Source organism: Balearica regulorum, chromosome 5 (assembly GCF_011004875.1).
Source record: "Balearica regulorum gibbericeps isolate bBalReg1 chromosome 5, bBalReg1.pri, whole genome shotgun sequence".
NCBI classification, from domain to species: domain Eukaryota; kingdom Metazoa; phylum Chordata; class Aves; order Gruiformes; family Gruidae; genus Balearica; species Balearica regulorum.
The window spans coordinates 32,961,105-32,983,458 of record NC_046188.1 but is presented as its reverse complement, the minus strand read 5'-3'; the positions used below and the strand labels follow the sequence as shown (position 1 = coordinate 32,983,458).

At 40.1% G+C, this 22,354-nt stretch overlaps 1 protein-coding gene across 3 annotated transcripts in view; it reads right to left on the bottom strand.

Annotated features, from left to right (window-relative positions):
* Positions 1–22,354, bottom strand: part of STXBP6 (syntaxin binding protein 6) — a 143,357-nt gene that overhangs the window by 67,186 nt on the left and 53,817 nt on the right. The gene's annotated exons all lie outside the window — the stretch shown is intronic.

Genomic DNA, 22,354 nt, shown 5'->3' with positions numbered 1-22,354 from the left:
TTTCAACCATGCAGTGTCAAACTGTGTCCTGCTTCAGTAATAAATAACTGCTTTCATTTGCTCTGCCTGGAAGAACTCACTACACTGTATCAAGACCCGTTTTATTATTGTGGTTAACAATTTGCAGTTAGTATACTAATGCTAGGAATCATTTCTTGTACAAAAAAGCTCTAACCAATGAACTGCGTAAATGTTTTGTTTCCTTCAGGTAAGCACACATCGTGAGGAGACAGATAATTCAGAGCAAGTCAAACATGGCACATCTATAGCTGGCTTCTATCTTTGTCCTCCTACACCCACCAAGGAGCTACAGTGCACTTCCATACCTTTTTCTTCTAGAAAAGTCAGAAATAGTATTTATTACATTCCTTTGAAATGAAAGAAGAGACAGAATCATTGCTGAAGAATTTCCAGGGGGAGTGGAGATTAAAAACCTAATTATTCTTTCACATAAGCAGTAAAAAAATAAAAAAATAATTTTCACAGATCAGTCCCTGGAAACACAAACCCTACTCAACAAACCTTTATTTTACATAATAGAACCTTGTTGTGTAAATAAATTTAAATTTCAGAATAGTGTTATAAACTGGAAATGAACTGAAATGTAAAAAGTATTTGAAACAAAAAAGCAAAAACCTGGGTACTTAAAGAAGTTCTCTGAGCATTTAAGTTCAGTTGTCAGTTTCATATTAAAAAGAAAACAAACACACACACAGAGGGTTTGCTTCGCACAGTAAGGATTCAGTTCTACAACTTCAAAGAATTTACAATAACAGCATATTGTCAACAGCTACCGTAATTCCTGCTGGTCTGACCCTGCCTCCCATTGAAACTAAGTTGGAAAATCACGTTGGAAATTTCCGAGTCCCAAACCTTTGCAAAAAATAAAAATAGAAAAAAGCAGTAATAAAGCCATCACATTATTTAAGCTGCTTTCAGAGTGAACTTCAAGAGGAAAAAACCAGCACAGAAATCTCCTAGAAACACAAGTTTTAAAAATTTGCCAGCATTCATTAGCTTAATTACATATGTACACATTAATAGTAGCAGTTAGGCATAGAACCTTGGGGGGGGGGAAGGGGGGAACACCCTACCCTACAGTTTCTCTTAATGAGAAACGTTTCATTGTTTCACAGATGTCCATTGCCATTACCTTTTCCATCTAGTAATTATTCCTAGTTAGTGACCTGTTGCAAACACTACGCCTTTCAATTTATGTTCGCTCAGAACATACTTTTCTTTCAGAGCTCAGTCTCCATTGATGAAACAATAAATGGGACATCAGAATATCTGGGAATCAGTAATTAGTACCCATCATCTGACCTGCCTAACTACTGCAACAGCTGTTGATAACATCTGCTGGCAAAATCTCCCATTGCATTGCTGAGAGACAACCCCTGAACCCTTCCATCCTTCTCCCAAGCTGGACAATACTGAACTTGTTTGCTCTCACATGAACTAGAATCTTGTGTACCTATGAACCTAAAAAAGTTTTGGCAGCTAGAGAGAGCTATGTACTAGCAGTAAGTTGCTGTATCAGTTGGTTTAACAGTTCTTAAGCACACACATCTGCATCCCAGTTCCAGGTTTCCACAGACCTACTCCATCACAGCTGTGAATATGCAATTTGAAACTAAAAGAAATGAGCACTATCCTAGAAAATTTTTATTGCATAGGGACAGGTATTCAGACACTTACTTCTCTGGCACTGCCAGAAGTGCAGGGATGTGTCCCTATTAGCATGTCAGGACAGAAACTGATGGTAATGAGGCCTTCAAAAGGCTCTTCAGAAGTCAATTTAGCCTTGTCAGAGATTTCCTGAATGCGGTGTAATTGCGAAGACTGCCAACACAAAAAGTTTAATGTCATCCAGAATAGCTATAGAAACCACAACATCAGGGAAAGAAAGCCAAGGCATTCAGACTGAAAGGATGCAAGGACTAAAATTACAGGGGATGGGAGCAGAGCAGCCCTATCCCATTCGAAGGATTTTATCTCAATGTCTCACTCTCCCTACTCAAACTCAACAGCACGAAGCATAACAGCAAGTACAGTACTGATGAACAGACTGGTTAAAGAAGCATCCCAATAGTTTATAAATGCTCAAAGATTACTGGACAATACCATGGGAATAGTATTTGGGGCTTTTGGGGTTTAATTATATTTTAAAGGGAAGTCTGATTCAGTTGTATTTTATTTGCTGAGTTAGGCCAGACCATTCTCAGAGTAACAGATATTGAATATGACCAGCAAGGTTGTAAGAAACTAACTAGGATCAGATTACTTTAAAGCAAGTAACTGAACCACATCAATTTCTCTTAAGAAGAGCTGAAATGCATCATCGACCAAGTGATGTTTCACAGCTACATCACCCACACACATTAGGCATTACAGGAGTGATCTCAAAAAAGGGCAGAAACTTTTCCACCCTTCTGTGTTTGTCAAATTATCCAGACATAAGAGCTATTAATTTTATTTTAAACAGACCTTGCAGAAAGGTCATCCATGCAGTAATAAAAGACCTTCAAGCTACATAACTTTCTTTCCTACCCATGGAGCACAAACACATTAGCATCGTACTTCCATAAAAAATCCATGAAAAGGGATGCTATCTGATGCAACCCTTTTGCTTAAGGAGGAAGCAGTTCTTTACTTATATCCCACCACGAGATACTCACAAGGTTAGAATGTGACAGGAAAAATGATACTGCCATGCTCTCCCTAACCCACCTGATATTGCCAATCAGAAACATTTGTCCTGAGAAAGATGAGGATGGAGATATTACACAGCTACTTTTGCATTAAAATAACATTAAGTTCATTAATTCATTGCAGTAAATATAAAAACAAAGATTCAAGACCATCTACAATGTTGACACTTACTAAGTCTTCAGTTAGTGGCAAAAAAAGAACAATACTCTGAGGAAATAAATCATGTATTTCACATAAATCTGGAAGAGATAAATGCCTATAAGACAGGTATCATCTTTACAGTGGGACACAAAGAGCCATCTTTGAGAGGCTTGGGTGACAGAGCTGGAACACTTATTTGGGTTATGAGCTACCATTCTGTGATTGAGTGTGCTGAGCAGCTCGCTAACATCTCTTTTATGTAATGGGCTGTTGTGCCCCTAGCTTCCTCTGAATGCATATCCAGTAGACATGGCTCAGGAGGAGGCTGTGCAAACTACTGTTCTAGGCTTTGGACAAAAAGCACATTTGAAATAAGTATTAAGGTACAGTAATAGCTACTGCTTAGGAAAACCCTTGATAATACATCAGCCTTGTGAATTTCACTTTGTTGTCATTTTGATTATTTACACACAGTATTTTTATTTTACTTTTAATAAATGCATAACTTGTTTATTAAGATCACACAAAGCTCAAATACACCTTTGCACAAACGCATGGAATCGGTTTGTTCAGGATCTGTACCAGCACCAAACAAGAGCTGCAGAGTGCAGTGCAGGCTATGGTTAGAAGCTTGGTACCTCTACAGCTTAAATCAGGTACTGCTGCCAGCTACCCATTGCCTTGGCTCTCACTATGTCCCATGCTGTGGGTTTCACACTCATACAAAGAACCAGACTGCAAAGTGAGAAAGCTGAAAAAGAATACAGGAAAAGTATTCTTTTCCTGATTTCAGTTGAATCGGTTCCTGACGCAGTGTCTTTGGAGAGCGAGAAAATGGCAACTCCCTAAACTGCCACCAAAATGTTAAGGGTGAAGAATTGTGCTGAAGAACCTGCTCTGCAGACTCCTTTCAGACCTGTGGGTTTTGGCTTTGGTTTTGTTGTGGTTTTTCCTTTTTTTTTTTCCCTTCCCATATTCTGACACATCCCCTAGTACATTATTGAGCTAATTCCATGTCTTCCATAACCAGGACTGCATCAGTGCCCCACTACACTGGATAAGAGTTGACTAAATACCAATTCAACCTCAATTTGTCAGACAGTATTCTTTCTGTGCTACAGGACAGGTGAGACTAGAGATTAAAGATTGGGTTTCTATGTTTTCTAAGTTCTCGTTCAAGCTATGGCCTTCCTGTTGATTTAATGTTTGGTTGAAACTCTTTCAAAAAAACACAAATAAAAACAATTAAAACTCTGCAGCTTGAGAAAGAAGCCATGAAATTGTCAAAAATTAAACCACAGTAATTCACTTACATGAAGGAAACGGACCCTACTGACTAGTTTAAAACAGTTTCTTGACCTGTTTCCTATTATACTTTTCAAGCTAGTATATATGACTTGAACTATATCTTACAACATTTAATTAATTTAAATATTTTACCTAATGACTTTATTTGAAATTATGACAGCACTCGCAGTTCATCTAACACACTTCAGGACTTGCAATGTGTGCACCTTCACACGTATTTTTATGGAAATCCCATGCAGAAACACAGGAATTCTGCTTAAGATTGCCTGGAGTCCTCCAAATACCACAGAAACCTCACTCAAGCACTCCTTCACTAAGAAAGAGAGCTATCAGAGTTGTATATACTTCTCTCAATGGAACAAGTAAACATTGATTCAAAAACCCATGGCCTGAAATGAGATCAGCTAGTTCAAGTACCCGGAGTAAAAACAAATGGATACTTAGCTGACTTTCTTTCCCCACCACCTCCCTGCTTGTAGCTGTTGGAGAAAAATCAACCATCTCAACATCTACTTAAAGTTCTTGTAATTCCTTAGCCTTCTACATATGCAGTGCAGACCAGCTCTCAGAAAGGGTCATATCTCAAGGAATTGGAAAATGCACTCTTACAGGTAGGGTTTTGCAGGGCGGTGGCTCTTTTGTTTAGATTTTCCATGAACAAATAATAAATCTTAACACCCAGTACTAATAACATTTGGACTTTTTAATGGTTGATTTTTAAACCAGAATTTCATACTGCACCTACCACCATTGTCCTCAGATTAATATCACTCTGAGGGCTTTCTTTTGCCAATACAGTATACTAATTAGTTAGCTTAACAGGAATCGCAGCCTTTTACTAATTCATTCTACCATACTATGAAGCTCAGCCTTAAGTTTAATTTTAGAAATTATACATCACTTTCATAGTAAATTCTTGGTATATTAATGATGCTGAACTTTAAAACTGAACACAGCACACTGCACAATACTACCCAAATTGCAATTACATAGCCCCAGACTGCAGTAAGTTCCCTTGCCATTGTTATTTAACCTATTTGTATTTATCCTTCTATGTGAAAAGAATTTAGTAACATAAGAAGCAGCTGCATCTTGAAAGCTTACACAAATGTTACCAGCAGAGATCCTGTGGAATACATAATACAGACAAGACACAGCCAAGAGCAATTATCATGTGGATGATCCTGCAGAGTTAAAAAATACAGCAATGCATGAGTAGGAAATGATTAAATTTTATTACTGCATTATGATAAACAATGCTAATCTGTAGACTGAGGTTACAGATTACGTAAGAGATCTTGCTGATGAATGATTTAACATTATGGGACCACAGATACAGTATTGTTATCACAGGTGGATGTTCTGGCTAACAGGATTTAGGCCTTGGGGTTTGGTTTTTTAATGTTTATATATTATCTGCAACTGAAAGTAAAGAGTTCTGAAATTACAGTCAAACAGGAATCAGAATAGCAGGACCTTAGAGGACAACCACCCTTCAGTCTTCAAAGGAAGATTTTCCAGACAGTATGTCAGAGCACATTGAATAACCAAGTATTTGGGTACAGTAGTGGTCCAGTATTCTTGGGACGAGGAATTACTGCTGTGAAAATGTAAACTACTGTTCTCCTGGAGTGCATCAAAACATTTCTATGAATGAGAGGTCAGTTTTCTAGAACAATAAATACAAATTTAATCTAGTAAGTGTGTGATTATCCCTGTTAGCACTTCTGTGGAACACTAATAACCAAGTTCAAATGCAATCCAACAGCAGGTCAGGCACAACAGACACCTAACCAACTGTGTAATAACGTTAATGATGTTCTGAACAAATGCAGACACCATGTATCACATATAAAATATGACTTGGTTGAACAGGATATGGTAATATCCACCTAATTTTATAGATCAGCTGTCAAAAGGATACCCTGGCTGTAGATAGAACTATAGCTCTTTTCACTATCTCCACCTGCCCTTGCCTGGGTTAAGCTTCCTCATACCTCACCAACTTCCTCGGACAGTGCATCTCAAACAACTAACACACTGAACCTGGAAGAAAACAATGTTAAATTCTTTAGAAGTTATCGATACCATTATCAACTGTATAGCAAGCACTTACTGGTACAACACATAAGATAGGAGAAGACAACAAAATCATTTTAGAACATTCTCTGCATTTCAGAGCAGCAAAACAATCCCAAAGGTGCACAGGCGGAAAGGGATAACACACATCACTCAGCATTTGCTTTCAGAGCACATCCAATTTTTTTAGAGACGTCCATAAGAATCACCTTTTACTGCTCAAATATTATGACCCCTTCCAGATTCTAGATCCTATCAAGACAGAGTTTGCATGTATTGACATACATCAGCTTAGTAAATGAATCTCCTTTTACCTGCCTCAGTCGCTCATTCAATTCACTATGGTCAACACCAAAGGGAATGCAAGCTAATTCATTACTTCTATCATTTAATTGCATTTTGGACATTCCACAGCCATCATCTTTCCCAGTGATTTATTTTCTTTGTGGTTAATTTTAATTTACACTTGCTACCCCCTTAATCCAGATTCAATTTCAATAAAATAACTACAAACATCATTAGCTAAAATACCAAATCTATGAAAATGTGCCCCAGAGGCTCTGATCCTCACTCTCCTGTGTCTGGTGATACTGCCAGCCAGCGGATGCGAGCAGAGCAGTTGCACAGGGGCACCCTCCTCACCATGGAGGCTGCACACCGTACTGTGCACAGCTTGCACAGGGTAGTATCGCTTGTCCCCTGAGACTCCCTCTCCTCTGCACCTCATAAAGATCCTGCTTCTGTTTGCTTTAAAAATCAAAACAAAGCAGCAGCCAACATTTTGGGTAATCAGGAAATAGCATTCCTTGTCAAAAGGTAATCCTGCAATCAGCTACATTATGATTCAGGGGTTCTTCTAACAGATTCAGTAAGACAAAACTAATTTCTATACAAGTTGCAGCCACATCATTGTCAAAGAATAAAACTGAAAAGTTAGACAAGAATTCTTAGAATACTAGAAGCATCAGAAGTGGGCAGTCTACCCCTTTTCCTTATGCTACTACCCCTCATGCAAGCTTATAGTCACTTAGCAACTTGGTGGTAACTGCCTTTGTTTCAAGAATATTGATAACTGGATTATGAAACTACTGGTTCAGTAAAAATAACATCTTAAAATAAAGGACATGTCAGTCAAGTTATTCCTATTCTAGGAAATTCTATGTGTACTCTGAGTCAGATTGCTTTGACAGATAAAAGCACATAGTCAAGACATAGCTTGACAGAGTTGCATGTGCATATATTAAGTTTCCAGAATTTATTGAATATCAATTCCATCTAGTTCTTGAGATATTTGTATTATGCTGAAAATGAAACAAAATCCATCCTTTCAAAACCATTTCTATACTTAGGAAAAACAAATTTAAAATCAGTCCTCAAATTGATGCATTCCTGTTATGATTTAAGAGAAATTGTCTGCTTAGGCAGCACTTCAAGGCGCAAAGAATTTGCATTTCTTTTATTCTATATTCTATGTACATACAGATGTTTGACAAACTGTGTTATTAACATGTCACACTATCAGAGATAAAGCATTTAATGAAGAAAAAAACTAAGTCACCATATTACTCAACTTTTATCTGCACTCTTTTTCAAGAAATGCTGTGAGACTACTTGTAACAAATAGAGAAACTAGGTCTAAAGCTAATTTTAAAACATAGGAGCTTGGATGTGTTGAAAAATATCAATTCGTATTCCTCTCTCTTCACTGAAGCCTCAACACATGGAAAATGTAATATATTATTTTATACATATATGTGATAGTATTTATGGAGAACCCTGTGTAAAAAGAAGGGAAGAAGCTGTAAATTCTCTCCCTGTGGAGATTAATATGCAAAGGAGAATGAAGTATGAACAACAGTGAAGCCAAAAGGTTCTGCTACAGGGAAGGAGTAGTATGCTTTAACAGGTGAAGAGGAAGCCAGAACACAACTAGCTAAAACAGAACTTTACAGCTGAAACCCAAACACTAAGAGAATGCAACACAGCTATTTCCAATGATCCATCCCAGAACTGCATCCGAATGACCATTCACAGTCAAAAATACAGATCTACAAGGCTGCTCTAATACTCACTGTTTCTTGGCTGTTCTGTGCACTTCTTATTTTTCCAAATGGTTTTAAAATCAGGCCCTGTGGCCAAAAAAAACCTCAAACCATTTTTCAGGAACAATTTATCTGTCTTTCTGCTACGTGATCCCCTGTACAGGGCTGACAAGGAAGTGCTAGGACTGCTTTAATCAAATATTACACAAATCAGCCGAATGATACCTTTTGATCTCCCAGCAGACACTCACTAACAAAGCATGGAGTTCACAAAACCCAACAGAAACAGCAAACATTCAACTGGAGGCAAAGCATGAAGGGAGAATAAGAAATAGGAATTCGGCACTCCACATGATTCCTCCTGACCAGGGAATGAAGCCAAGTGATAGGATATCAAATTTTCATGGAAATGGCATAACAGAAGGTTTACAGCTGTAGCAGGATTCTAGAAACAAAGGGAAAGAGAAAAAGAAGTAAAGCCAAACAAAAATGTGGTCCAACAGAGCAGATGAGGTATTCAGAATTAAAGAGCTTGACTGTAAGACAGAAAAGTCAGAAGAGCAGACTGCTTAAAAAGAGCAAGAAGGTAAAAGGAGATGGGATAATCACGGGAGGTTAAAAGACAATCAGCAACATTACTAGTCTGCATTAGGAAGAGCAGAGTTGGCATAAGCTACGGTTAACAAAGGAAGAATAGTGTTATGTTTCATTTGTTTAAAAAAAGGGTAGATTCTTGTGTAGAGCTGGACAGCTGGAAATTGAATTAAGCAGAAATAGCGGCACGTTGACAATGGCTTGTTACTAGTGAATATTCACATTCAGGAAGGAAGTGCGCAAAATTAAAACAAGAATTAACTTGAAGTGAAGGAACTACGTTTAGTGACTGAAATTTCTGCAAGAAGGTGGTGTAGCCCAAGAGAGTGGCAGAGACAATCAGCTGACAGAAAACAGTTGATATGGAAAGAAGCAATACAAATGGCTACAGAAAGAATCCAATTAATTAACCATTAAAAGGAGTATTTTCAAAGTAATGAACAGAAATATTGCCAAAGTAAAACTTCCACAAATAAGAAGACTAAAAGAAGCTGTCCACAATAGGTTTGTTTTAAAATAGGAGCTACTTACAGAAAAAGGGCATTTTGAACATTTTTTCCAGCATCGCATATTAGATATGCAAAAACAGGGAAAACATCATGAAAACAAATTGATTTCCTAAATCATGTAGGTTTTTTTTTCAAAAAAGCACAAATTGAAAGAATGAATGTTTGAATGGGTCCACAGTCAACAGAGAGGTGAGCACAGTCTTTATGAAATCCATTAAGTGACCAAGACTGAGCTGAAACTGTCCAAAACTGTATGTGGAGGGTAAACGCTTACAAAAAGCAGAGCTGTAGAAAGTCACAATACAAGTAACTCTTACGAGATTTTCTCCACTTCATTAAATTTTGAGTCCAGAGTGATACAAAGCAATAGTACACCTCAAGTCTTTGAGACTGTGCTATCTAAATGAATAGTTAATACAATTCTTGACAATAATTCTACTGTTTAGACTACTGTTCTGAATAATTCTAGCAGATTGCCTGAATGACACCCCTGTCTCACTACACACTAGTGTTTTGAATACACTCTTAATAAGTAAAGGTTGGACCAGATGATCTTTCAAGGTCCCTTCCAACCTGGGCTGTTCTGCCATTCTATGATTAGTGTAACATAAGGGCTGAAATATGACTTAAATGAAAAGACATTTTTGCCGTATTTAAAAGGCAATTAGAGCCTTTAATGAAATCCATGTTATTTCTCATTACCTGGCTCACAAAAAACCCACTACCACTGGAAGTTAATGATAAAGTGCGTTAGTCCTCACAGTATCTCAGTATGGATTGAAAGACTCGTCTTGCAAAATGGCAACATCATGCTGCAATACATCATTAGAGTCAAGAGAAGGCTGTAGTTCTATCAGCTTGTGTAGTCACACACATTGATTCTTTCCATTCTGCTCTTCCCCTCCTGACCCTTTCCCCTGATCAAGAAAAGAAGCTATTTGACATTAGCACGAGAGTATTTTATTAGGCTACAGCAGTTTCTAACTAGGAAACAAGCAAACCTCACCTTTGGTGAAAACTGATATATATTGCTGGATACAATCTGCTATGAACACAGATCAGCACTTCAAGAAGTTGACATCCAAAGGCAAGCTTGGTTATGTTGGTGTTTTGTTTTTTTGAGGGGTTTTTGTTTTGGTTTTTCAGGCAGGTGTTTTGGGGGTTGGGGGGGCGGGGGGAGGGACATAAAGGGAAAACATGTTTTAAAATTTAAATTTATATTAAAAAAATGGACTTGATTTGAGAGTCTAACCGAATAAAACATTAATACCTCATGGCTTTATCAGTTAACAAACACAGTGGTCTATCAGTTTACAATCTTTTTAATACCACAGTACAAACCATGGCTTTTTCCAATTTCTGACAAATTTCAAAGCATCCCTCCAAGTCCTTTCCAATTTTGTGATCTCCATAGTGAATAAGGGAAACTAATTAGCATAGAACAATTTTAAAAACAGAATATAACTTGGCAACATTTGAGTCAGGCCCCACAAACTCAGGCTTCACCTGTCTCATGCTCCAGTACAAAAGAAAACAATTAATAAAACAGTTGGAATGTAGAAACAGGATAAGAGAAGCCGTAAATTAGGGAATAGTCCTTGGGTATGAACTAGAAAAAGACACAAAGTTTGAGGCAACCTGATAAAGGGAGGCCCAATATGCCAAAAAGCCTGGGACCATCTGAGCAGGATGGATAACAAGGTTGCTGAGCTTGCAAAACAGAGATAATGAAAAAGAGGTCACCCAACTGTGTACACTGAAGAAGAGGAGAAAGAGGAAGATTTGAGGAGGACGACTCCTGACGACCACCTGAGAAAGAAACTGCGCAGGCATATCAGGACATTAGCATATATTCATGAGTTCCCGGAATAATAATGAATATGTATTAAATTATTGAAAACCTAATGAATATGTAAACTCTTTTGTAATATAAATCACGTACAATTTGTTTCTCGTTGAGACGCACGTTCGTGGAAATATGCCGGTGCGACTCCAAGTGCTGCAATAAAGGATACCTGCTTAATAGTCACATTGGCTATTGAGTGAATTTTTTTTGGATTCAACAGTTAAGGACGACTTTTGTCTTTTGCTTCCCACAACCTTCCATTACAGAATGAACACTGGCTAAACAACCAGCATTCTCTCAGGCAGATGGTGCAGTCGAAGGATAGTTTGTGTGTATTTGTATGCTAAATTTCTGTGGCCTAATCTTAAGAAAGCTATTTTTTAAAGAAACCGTGATATCTGAACCTAAAAATGAAACAGAACACAAATTCCAGAACTTTTTAAAAAGTTCTCTGCTTAGCTCTTGTTGATTTCCTTTTAAGTAAATTTAACAAATTTCAGCTGCCAAGAATCTTATCGGACAGTATTTTACACAACTTTAGACATTCCCAGACACTTGAACAGGCAAGCTTTCTTTAGGAATCTGTCATCAATGCAGGTGAACAGTGACTGGAGGTTGAAAGCTTTTGGTTATTTAAGCTTTCAATTTTCACCTCACTCAGAAAAAGTATATTTTGTGTAAATGCTTCTCTTGCTACAAGTAAGAGACTATTCTTTTAATAGCTCTGTTCTCTTCCAAGTCATTGATCCTGTCACAGAAAACTGCTCTTGCCATTACTACTACATTCCACAAAGAGTGACAAGAGGCAGAGATTTAAGAAAACTAACACAGCAGGGGCTGATACATTATCCATGAAAAGTATTTACTAGTTATTTCATCCAGCAAGAAGCTTAAGTTGCAGCTTCCCTTCCAGCTGAGCCTGTCCTCTGAAGACATGTCTGAGGAGACAATACAGAAGGACAATTACATGCTTAAAGCATTTTTCCAACAGCCATCTAGATTCAGGGGATAAAATTGCCTAAGAAACTTCACTGCCTGAGATGCGTATGTTCCACAACATTATAAAGCCACCTCAGACCCACTCCCTAAAATTTCACGTAAATGCAGTTTTCTTCAAAACACTAATGTTAGAGAATTTGAGCTGCAGTACAGTTTTAACTCCATCATTCCCTCAGGCTACCGAAAGTTATCATGGGCTGCTGAGCTCTAATGAACACAGCAACAGAGCAGCTGACAGGGTGTGCCAGACTTTCTCTATGAAGTTGTTCCAGCTAAACAGTTACTAGAGACTGTTTTAACTTGGACTCATGGGTAGGCTCCTCCCTGATACAAGGCCAACAAAACTGCATAGTTTATATTCTCCCAGCCTCCCCACCCTTCATATGTTGTTTTTTCCTTCTTGTTAGGATATGCATAATCAGACTACAAAAAATGAGTTACGTAAAAATCTTAATGTAAGTAGGCTGGAGGAAAAACACTGCCTGCTATAAATGCAGAACAATTGTTTGTGGTAGCATGTACACAGGCATACACGAGGACCATGAGCTTGTTTTTATTGCTACAGTCTGAAATGTTCAGACATTACACCAGTGAGGGGAATTGGACAGGATTAGTTCAAAATTCCCTCCCTGTTGTATTTTATAGGTAGCATGCTATTTGATTGGTATCTGAGCTCCTGTGGTAGCAGTTTGGATAAAGTGGGGGATGCAGGCAAATCACAGCAGATCAGACATCAACTCTGATCTGTTCTTCTATTTAACTTACTTTTAAAAGATTATTTATAGATTAAAGTCACAAACAGAAAATATTTAGAGATCGGGACTGCATTATTCATCTTCTTTGTCACAGCAACAAGAAAACCTGCCTAATGATAGAGAAGCTTGATGTAATATTCTAATCGGCTTAGCAATTCCTTTGTTAAGTACTTCTTACATGCTGCTCTGCACTGAAAATTATTTCATAATACAGTCTTCAAAGGTCAGAAGTGTGATGAAAACTTACAGGATTTGACTCCTACAGCTTGGACTACTATAAAAGGATAAGATTTTAATCTGGTATTTAACTACTAAGAGTATGTAATATGCCAACCACTGGTCAGGCAGAAAGAGAACTTTTTTCTACACAAGCTGATAAAACTACTAAGAGCAAAGCTACACAGCAACTGACAGAAATGCTTTCTGAAGTGCAATGGCAAGGGAACAATCCAGATGTTTTCTGCCCAGTATGATTCAAGTTCAAAAATCCATAATGCAGTGAGTCAGGGTATTATAAATACCATTCTCCAGTACCATAAAAACTAAGAAAATCGTTCAAAATGAGTCCTACCTCAAAGGAAAACACACCAGTTTTAACTGTTATGGTACAAGAGTGTTTTCCACCAAAGCCAGCAATTAGGGGATACTCACGCAGGTCTTAGGTGCACAGTTGCTTTACTTGAAGGAATAGTTACCATGCAATACAGTTTAGCATATCCTTACTTCTAGCTCTGCATTTTTATCACATGTAAGATAGCACCAAGCCCTGCCAAAAGCCTCACTTGGACAATGTACGAACAAACTGCTTCCAAAGACAGCACGACATTCAAACACTTTAACCTGGCATTAAACTTGATGCAAGCATCTGCATGTTCTGGGCAAAACACTGCAGTGAAATATGCTACACTCACTGAAGGAAGGTACTGCCAGCTCTTGAGGAAGTATCCAGCACAAGTAATTCCAGCAACTGAACAAAGCACTACAAAGCCAGCATCCTCTTCTCAACATGAGGGGAGAAAGGGAGTCTGCAACCTAACTACATTGTGTCAGCCTTCACAATAGTATTTAGATGCCTCCATGGAAAAGGCTACAAACTCCAACTAAGAATAACCTCATCAAGCTTCCTTGAAGATGAATGGGGCAACATACAGCTTCCAATGTACAACTTCCAACATACAGCTTTCCAACCAACTTGTTTTACAAATAAAAACTTATTGCATCAATACAGGTTTCATATTTATGAATATGAAACCTATCCCTTTTGATTACTGCAAAATTACATCTGACTAAATAAACAGATCTGATGCCTCGCTTTTCATATCAAGTTTACTATGGGGTTTTTTTGCTCATGTTTTTTCCTTTCTTATTTTTCCAAGATAATCTCATTTGGGATTTTGGAAATCTTTCCAAGGAGTCCATGTGTGCTTGAGGTGGCAGGAAAAGCAATTCCAAAAGCTCAATTCTGAATAAAACCAAAGGCAACATTAGTAACACAAGCTCCCTGCATCGACACATCATTTTGTAAAACTGAAAGTGATGCACAAGAGTTAGCTGTTAAGCTTTATCAATCTGCTACAATTCTATTCTGGAAAAAAAGAAAAAAAGAGCTAAACAGCAGAGACTAACTGCACACCTTCAGCTTGCAATTTAGAAAGTATTTCCTGCATGCCAATTAAATCAAGTAGTGTGTTGGGAGGATGCACTGCAGGACATATACGTTCTTTCTCCAGTTTAAGAAAAGGAAAAAACCCACAACACTAATCTTAGACCAGATGCTTCCAAATACACAATTCCGTAGCTTTGCTATAACAAGGTTCCCTCCTACATAAAACTGTTGTGAAAAAGGACTGTATACATTAAGTTGAACAACTCTGAGTCAAGACAGATCAAAGCATCAACATGTATTAAGGGTATTATTCTAAATACAATCAATACGTGTAGGCTACCTGCCAAAGTTGTTCACCATTTCCCCTCTTCTATTTCAATAAATACAGAAAGATCAATAATGAAGAACAGAAGGTTAATCTGGCTCCCACCCGAAATCCACTGGTTTTTCACTTCTCCAATTCGATCACTGGTAAAGTTTTTGAAAGACACTTAACATGACTTCAGGTTTTTAAATTCCTTTTATAAAATGGAATTTGGCATTTATTATCATTAAAAGCAAGTGATAGTTGAACTTCTAAAACTCCTTTTGGGAGCAGAGTTAAAATATCAAAAATACCTAGCAAAGACAAACCAACAGGGAAGCTGTTTTCGAGGCAAGCATTGCCCTTGTCTGTGCTGCCAGTCTTCCAAGCCACAACAGGAGCTATCTCTGAGCACAGCCAGTTAGAACCAACCAGCGTTACTGGAAACAACTGCTTCCACCATTTTTGCAAGCCCTGAGGCTAGCAGCTCGCAGCATATGGCAACTTCATAGATATGCATACATTTAATAGATGTTTCTTTAGACACACAGTACGCTACACGAATGTAACCCTGTTAAGCAACAAGTAAAAAAAATAATCAGTTCTCTCCTTTACCCAACTTAATGGTCAATTCAGAGCACTGAATATGGGCCGTTGGGCACACAGCAAGAGGAGCTAGACGTTCATTTGCCCTACAGGTACCTGAGTAATTAAACCTTCATTTTAAAGAAACCATTACCAATATGAGACAGTGATGCTTACAAACTTTACCCTTGGAAGAAGTGGAAGAAGAGAAGCTTGTTTGGTTTTTTTCCCCTGTTTGGGCATATAAAAAAAAAAAGATTTGCATTTTCGCCACAAAACACACTACAAAACTTAGGTTGTTACTATTGTTTAAAACAAAACACACACACAAAAAACCATCTAACACCTGAACCCAGAGCAACACACATGCATGGTTAGAGGCTCATGGTAGGGAAGACAAGGACTGAAGCATCTCTTGGACTTTTATTTATTTTCTAGTTCTCTTACAACAGAAAACATCAAGGTTGTAACAGGCCTTCATTCACTCCACAGAAAGGCTAATGATAACATTATGCCTCTGCATATGGGGGGTTTTTCCATAGTATTTAATGAATTTTTTGAATTTGCTATCATCACTGCAAAATCACTTTGCTAAGCAATAAATACAAGCACCAGCCTAACACGCACTCAGTGGGAAAGGAAAAAGAGTGATCTGCCATGTACACAGCCCCCAGGAAGGCATTATCTCATTCAGAAATGGAGCACATAAGCATTCCAATGCTTAATTTTTTTATTTTTTTTTTTTTTTTTAAATTTACGAAGCAAAGCAAAGAAGAAATTGGAATGAGCCTGTTCCACCCTCCAAACAGTGAATTTCACTAGGAGCTTACGTATTTCAGCTTGTTTCCTGGAAAGATTCTTCAGTGAATGAAGTACTTCCCCAGAGGAAGCAAGCTGATTTTTCAAGATTGAACCATGGCTAGGACTAAAACTAAGTATTCAAATGCCTTCTACAAGCTCCAATTATCATGCAAGTATTAGACAGTATGCTTTACACATCCAGAAAATTGTTTCCCTAACCTGAAAACACAAACAAATGGAAATGCAGAACCAAGATACAGCATATCTGACATGGCATATAAAGGCTGACAGCACCTGGGTGTCTTTAGTTGCTTTCTGGTGGTGAAACAATTACTGTATGAAGACTGAACAAAAGTAAAAACATTGAGTATGACTGCATTTTTACACATCATGACGTGGCTCAGCCCCAGCCGGCAGCCAAGCACCTTGTGGCCGCTCGCTCACCCCCCCACCCCCGGTGGGAAAAACAAAGGCAAAACCCTGTGGGTTGGGGTAATGCATGGGGCACAACAACAGCAACAACAACAACCACAACAACAGTACTGATAACAAAACACACAAGAGAGGTGATAACACCAGGCAACTTAGCGACCTGACAAAACTACTCCATTTGTATTTTTCACTTCTCATTCTTCAAAAGTATGTGGTGGCAATGGTTAAACTAGATGATAGTAAAATTTTACCTAGAGTTCAAGATTGCATTCCCTCCAGCTGCATGCTAAAACTTAGCATCATCCCCAGTGTTAACACTGCGGCACAGAACGGCAGTTACTGCAGAGTTCGAGTTCCTCTACTTTGCTTAATACATACCTCTACATAGACTTGTGTACATATGCAGATATTAACATACTTTTCCCTTTGGAAAAGTCTCACCGAAATACTTTTACCAGGAAAAGATTGCAGTTTGGATAGGAGAGATGATACTATGTCTACACTAAAGATGCACTGATCTGGGAAGATGCACATAAGGACTGTCTAGCCAAATAGACTCAGCAGATTCGGAAAGAATGAGAGCTTCTATCTAGCACTAAACAAACAGAAGTACCAATCCCACAAACTGTATCTACGAGAATAAAAGAATAAAGGCTTCATGGCAATTTTGCAACTGCTAAAATGCCTGTCCCTGTGAGCAAGGTAGGAAATGTATGACTGACCTGGTTCATTAGTTCTTATTGGATGTTACATGCCTGTGTTTGTTAGGTTTTAGTGATCTTGGGTCCGGTTTAGTGGCTTGCAATGAAAAACAGGTTTTGAGATGCCACCACTGCTTCCCGTGTGTTGGAGGAAAAGAGCATCACAATGATAAAGTGCCCACAACAAATGCTATTAGAACTCCACCAATATACAGTACTGCTCAATTAGAGCATGGCACCAGTAAAACTCAGGTTGTCACCCACTGACATTTTGTTCAACATAAAACTGAAGTAGCAGTGTCTGCCCTCTTAGTTGCTCATGCATCAATGATTTATAGGTTTATAAAAAGCAAGCATGGTGTAATAATAGACAAATACATATGTTCTCAAGAACTCCATCACCTGCAGAAGCAGCCGGGTGATTCTTAAAATTAATTTGTGTGGCAAGGTTTTGGTAGCAGGGGGCTACAGGGGTGGCTTCTGCAAGAAGCTGCTAGAAGCTTCCCCTGTGTCTGATTGATAGAGCCAATGCCAGCCGGCTCCAAGACGGACCCACTGCTGGCCAAGGCCGAGCCCACCAGCAACAGTGGTAGTGCCTCTGGGGTAACAGATTCAAGAAGGGAAAAAAATCCCAACCTACGAGGGGAGCTTTTGCAGCCAGAGAGAGGAGTGAGAAGATGCGAGAAACTCTGCAGACACAGAGGCCAGTGCAGCACGAAAGGCAGGAGGTGCTCCAGGCACCAGAACAGAGATCCCCCTGCAGCCCCTGGAGAAAACCATGCTGAGGCAGGCTGCCCCCCAGCAGCCCATGGAGGATGATGGTGGAGCAGATACCCACCTGCAGCCCATGGAGGACCCCATGCCAGAGCAGGTGGAGACACCTGAAGGAGGCTGTGACCCCGTGGGAAGCCCACACTGGAGCAAGCTCCTGGCAGGACCTATGGCCCTGTGGAGAGAGGAGCCCATGCCCAAGCAGGTTTGCTGGCAGGACTTGTGACCCCGTGGGAGAGACCCACGCTGGAGCAGTTCGTGAAGAACTGCAGCCCATGGGACGGACTCGCATTGAAGAAGTTCGTGGAGGACTGTGTCCCATGAGAGGGACTCCACACTGAGACAGGGGAACGATGAGAGGAGTCCTCTCCCTAAGGATGAAGAAGTGGCAGAAACACCGTGTGATGAACTGACTGTAACCCCCATTCCCTGTCCCCCTGTGCCACTGCATGGGGGGCGGGGGGGGGGGGAGCAGAGGTAGAAATCAGGAGTGAAGTTAAGCCTGGGAAGAAGGAAGGTGTTTTAAGATTTGATTTTATTTCTCATTGCTCTACTGTGTTTTGCTTGATAATAAATTAGATTAATTTCCTCTCTCAGTTCAGCCTGGTTTGCCGATGACGATAACTGGCAAGGGATCTCTCCCTGTCCTTATCCCAACCCACCTGTGTTTCGTTACACCTCTTCTCCCCTGTCTAGTTAAGGAGGGCAGTGAGAGAGCAGCTCTGGTGGGCACCTGGCCCCCAGCCAGGGTCAACCCACCACAACAGAATAATTCAGCAACTGATGAGCACCTCAAAACATTCCTGGAAACCTTCCTTTCCCCTTTCATTGATGACTTCTAATGGAAAATGACCTCTCCAAGATCCATCAGACAGATTTACTATGCCCTACCCGTACTTTACCTTCATGGATATTTTTATGCTATATGTGCCAAGAATCCCTCAAAGCTGGTTACAATTATGTAAAGTCTTTGTATAATCATACCTTTTAACTAAGCAAACATTTAAAACAATTATTTGCAAGCTTCTTATGCCGCATCTTCAAATTACTATTTGTTACCTTCTAAATCACTTCTCTGCTCATTCTTATTTTGCCTAAGACTGATGTGAAGATTATGTGACATATCACACCCATTCTCAGTTTTGACACAAAATTATGCCTCTTCTAGGCTGCCAAAGTTTCCTAAACATTCCAAAATTCATTTTAAAAAAAAACAAGAAATATTTGGCCTCGATGGAAGCATCTCAGTAAGAAATGCCTTTCAGAAAGAGAGGTAGTGGATAAAAGCTGGAAAAGGTGTCTAGCTTCCCTCACACACCAGTTCAGGGGTCAATAGCACAGAGATTAGCCCAGGTGACCTCACACCAGTCAGTTGGGAGCAAGAGAAGGAATTACCATCAGGTTTGACCCCCAGTGACACCTAAAAGCAGGGGACAGGTAGGGGTAGAATGCAGCAGGATTTGCAAAGTGGGTGGTTGCTGTTACCTGTGTCCACAGGATGTGGGACAGCTTAGAGAGAGACCAAAAGGACAGATGTGAACAGCAAATGCAGAAGTATATAAAGATACAAAGGTGCTGGAGGGGAAAGTCCAAACTTCATGGAGGGTGGAGGGGGCTTGGGGAGGGTGGTTGGCAGAGGTGCTGCCTAGGACGTCTGCAACCCTGGGTTTGGGAGACTGTACTCCTGGACAGTCACTGGGATGGTGTGAGTTGAACTTGGCTGGCTGCCAGACACCAGCCAAGCTGCTCTTTCACTCCCTCTCCTCAACAGGACAGGGGGAAAAAGTAATATAGAAAAGCTCCTGCATCAAGATAAAGACAGGGAGATCACTTACTAGTTAGCATCACAAGCAAAAGAGACTTGCCTTAGAGAAAATTACTTTAATCTATTGCCAATTAAAAACAGAGTAGGATGGTGAGAAAGAAAAACAAACAAAACCACCTTTCCCTCACCCCACCCCTCTTCCCAGGCTCAACTTCACTCCTTCATTCCCAAGTCTTCTACCTCCTTCCACCCTAAGCAGCATGGGGTGGGTGGAGACTGGGGGACTAGGGTCAGTTCATAACAGCTTGTCTCTGCCACACATTCCTCCTTACACTTTTCCCCCCCCTTACTCCAGCTCCTTCACAAACTGCTCCAACATGAATCCTTCTCCACAGGCTACAGTCCTTCTGCAGCTCCTGCCAGAAAACACCATCCTGCGTGGGCCCATCTCCACAGGCTGTAGTCCCTGCTGGAAGACAGCTCCAGAGTGGGCTCACCATGGGCTGCAGCTTCCTTCAGGGTATAGGCACCTGTTCTAATGTGGGGTCTTCCAGGGACTGGAGTGTGAATATATGCTCTCCATGGGCTGCAGGAAGACAACCTGCTTCACCATGGTCTTCTCCACAGGCTGCAGGGGAATCTGCTCCAGTACCTGAAGCACTTCCTCCCCCTCCATCTTCACTGACCTTGGCGTCTACAGGGCTATTTCCCTCACATATTTCTCACTCCTCTCTCTCACAACTGCTGCACAGCATTTTTTACCCTATCTTAATTATGTTATCATGGAGGCACCACCAGCATCACCGATGGCCAGCGATGGGGGTGGTTTTGGAGTCAGCTGGAACTGGCTGTCTCCAACATGGGGGCAGAGTCTGGTCTCTTCTCACAGAGGCCACCCTCTCTGCAGCAGCCCCCCTGCTACCAAAACCTTGCCATGTAAACCAAATACAGCTGGAGATATTTGGAACTCTTCCAACAGCAGCACCAACACCACCAGCAGCACCAACACCACCAGCAGCACTACGATAACAGAATACACAAGAGAGGTGTTAACACCAGGCAACTCACCAACCTGACGACCGACCGGACGCTCAGCCCACACTCTTCCTGTCCCGGAGCCGTGCCAGACTGCTCCTACCCAACTGGCCCCTTTTATAGTCACAGCCTGGCCTCACATGCTATGGAGTAGCCCCCGGGCCGGCTCCACTCACCTGTCCTGGCTCCTGGCTCCGTGTGAAATTAACTCTATCCTAGCCAGAACCAGGGCACACAGGTATATACCAACACACTTATATCTAAGCACATCAAAAGGTATCCAGCAGTAGAATGGGGAACAAAAATCAGTAGCTTATTCATCAAAAAATAGTAATAGTATTGATTTTTTTCTTTGTGCTGAAGCTACTCTGAAAAAATTAATCTATGTAATAACGTATAAAAAATTAAAAATCTATCTAGAAGTAAACCCAAGTGATCTCTCAGAGCATCTTCTTATCCTAAAGGCAAACCCAGTCACTTTTAATGCCATTCCTGACACACTTCCACAGCTTCTTCCCAAAGGTCTCCAATAACATACTACATAACTTTTCAAAGCTAGCTATACCAAAGACTTGCTATTCTTACTGTTAAAAAAATTTAGTCTTAATGGTTTCATATGAGAAAGTCAACTGAAGTTTTTCATGTTTCTCATGGCCAGAGATTCTTGCTCACAGATTTGGAGCAGTTCAGCTGCATGAGCAGTGGTAAAAAGCTTCAGCGAGCTGCTATGGTCAGCTCACTCTATAGACACATGAACATCAGCGTAGGCGCTAGGAAGGCAGGCAGAGGCATCAGCCCGTGAAGTCCAGGAATAAAGATGAAGTTGCCATTAAACTCAAACCTAACTACATCTGGGTGGAATGCACAGAATGTTACATCAGTGAACTCTACCCACACTAGCAAATTGTATCACTTTGACTTAGTCACCATGAATGTAAAATTTGCACAAAATCTGTGTATGGCAGATCGCTGAGTAAATGGAACCAAAGCAACCACTGACTCTGCACAATGGGAAGGTTTTAGAGGGATCAGTAGCCAGTCAAAGACAGTCTTCAATGTGGCTGTGCTTTGACATTAAAAAAGCCAATAAAGAAGGAATACTACAATTATTTTCTGCATTTTCTGCATTGCAGAGTCCTGTCCATCGAATTCTGGAATAGTTTCTCCATTGGCCATCATAAAGTTATCAGGTATCTTCAGATAAAATGCAAAAGCGTTAGGCAGACAACTGGTGATGGCAGCCACACTTTTTATACTGATGGTTGGTACTCAAGGAACTCATCCAAGACATAAGAATATTTAACATGCCTCTTCTGAGGGACAGAATATGAGTTACAGATTCACAGATTGGTAGGGGTTGGAAGGGACC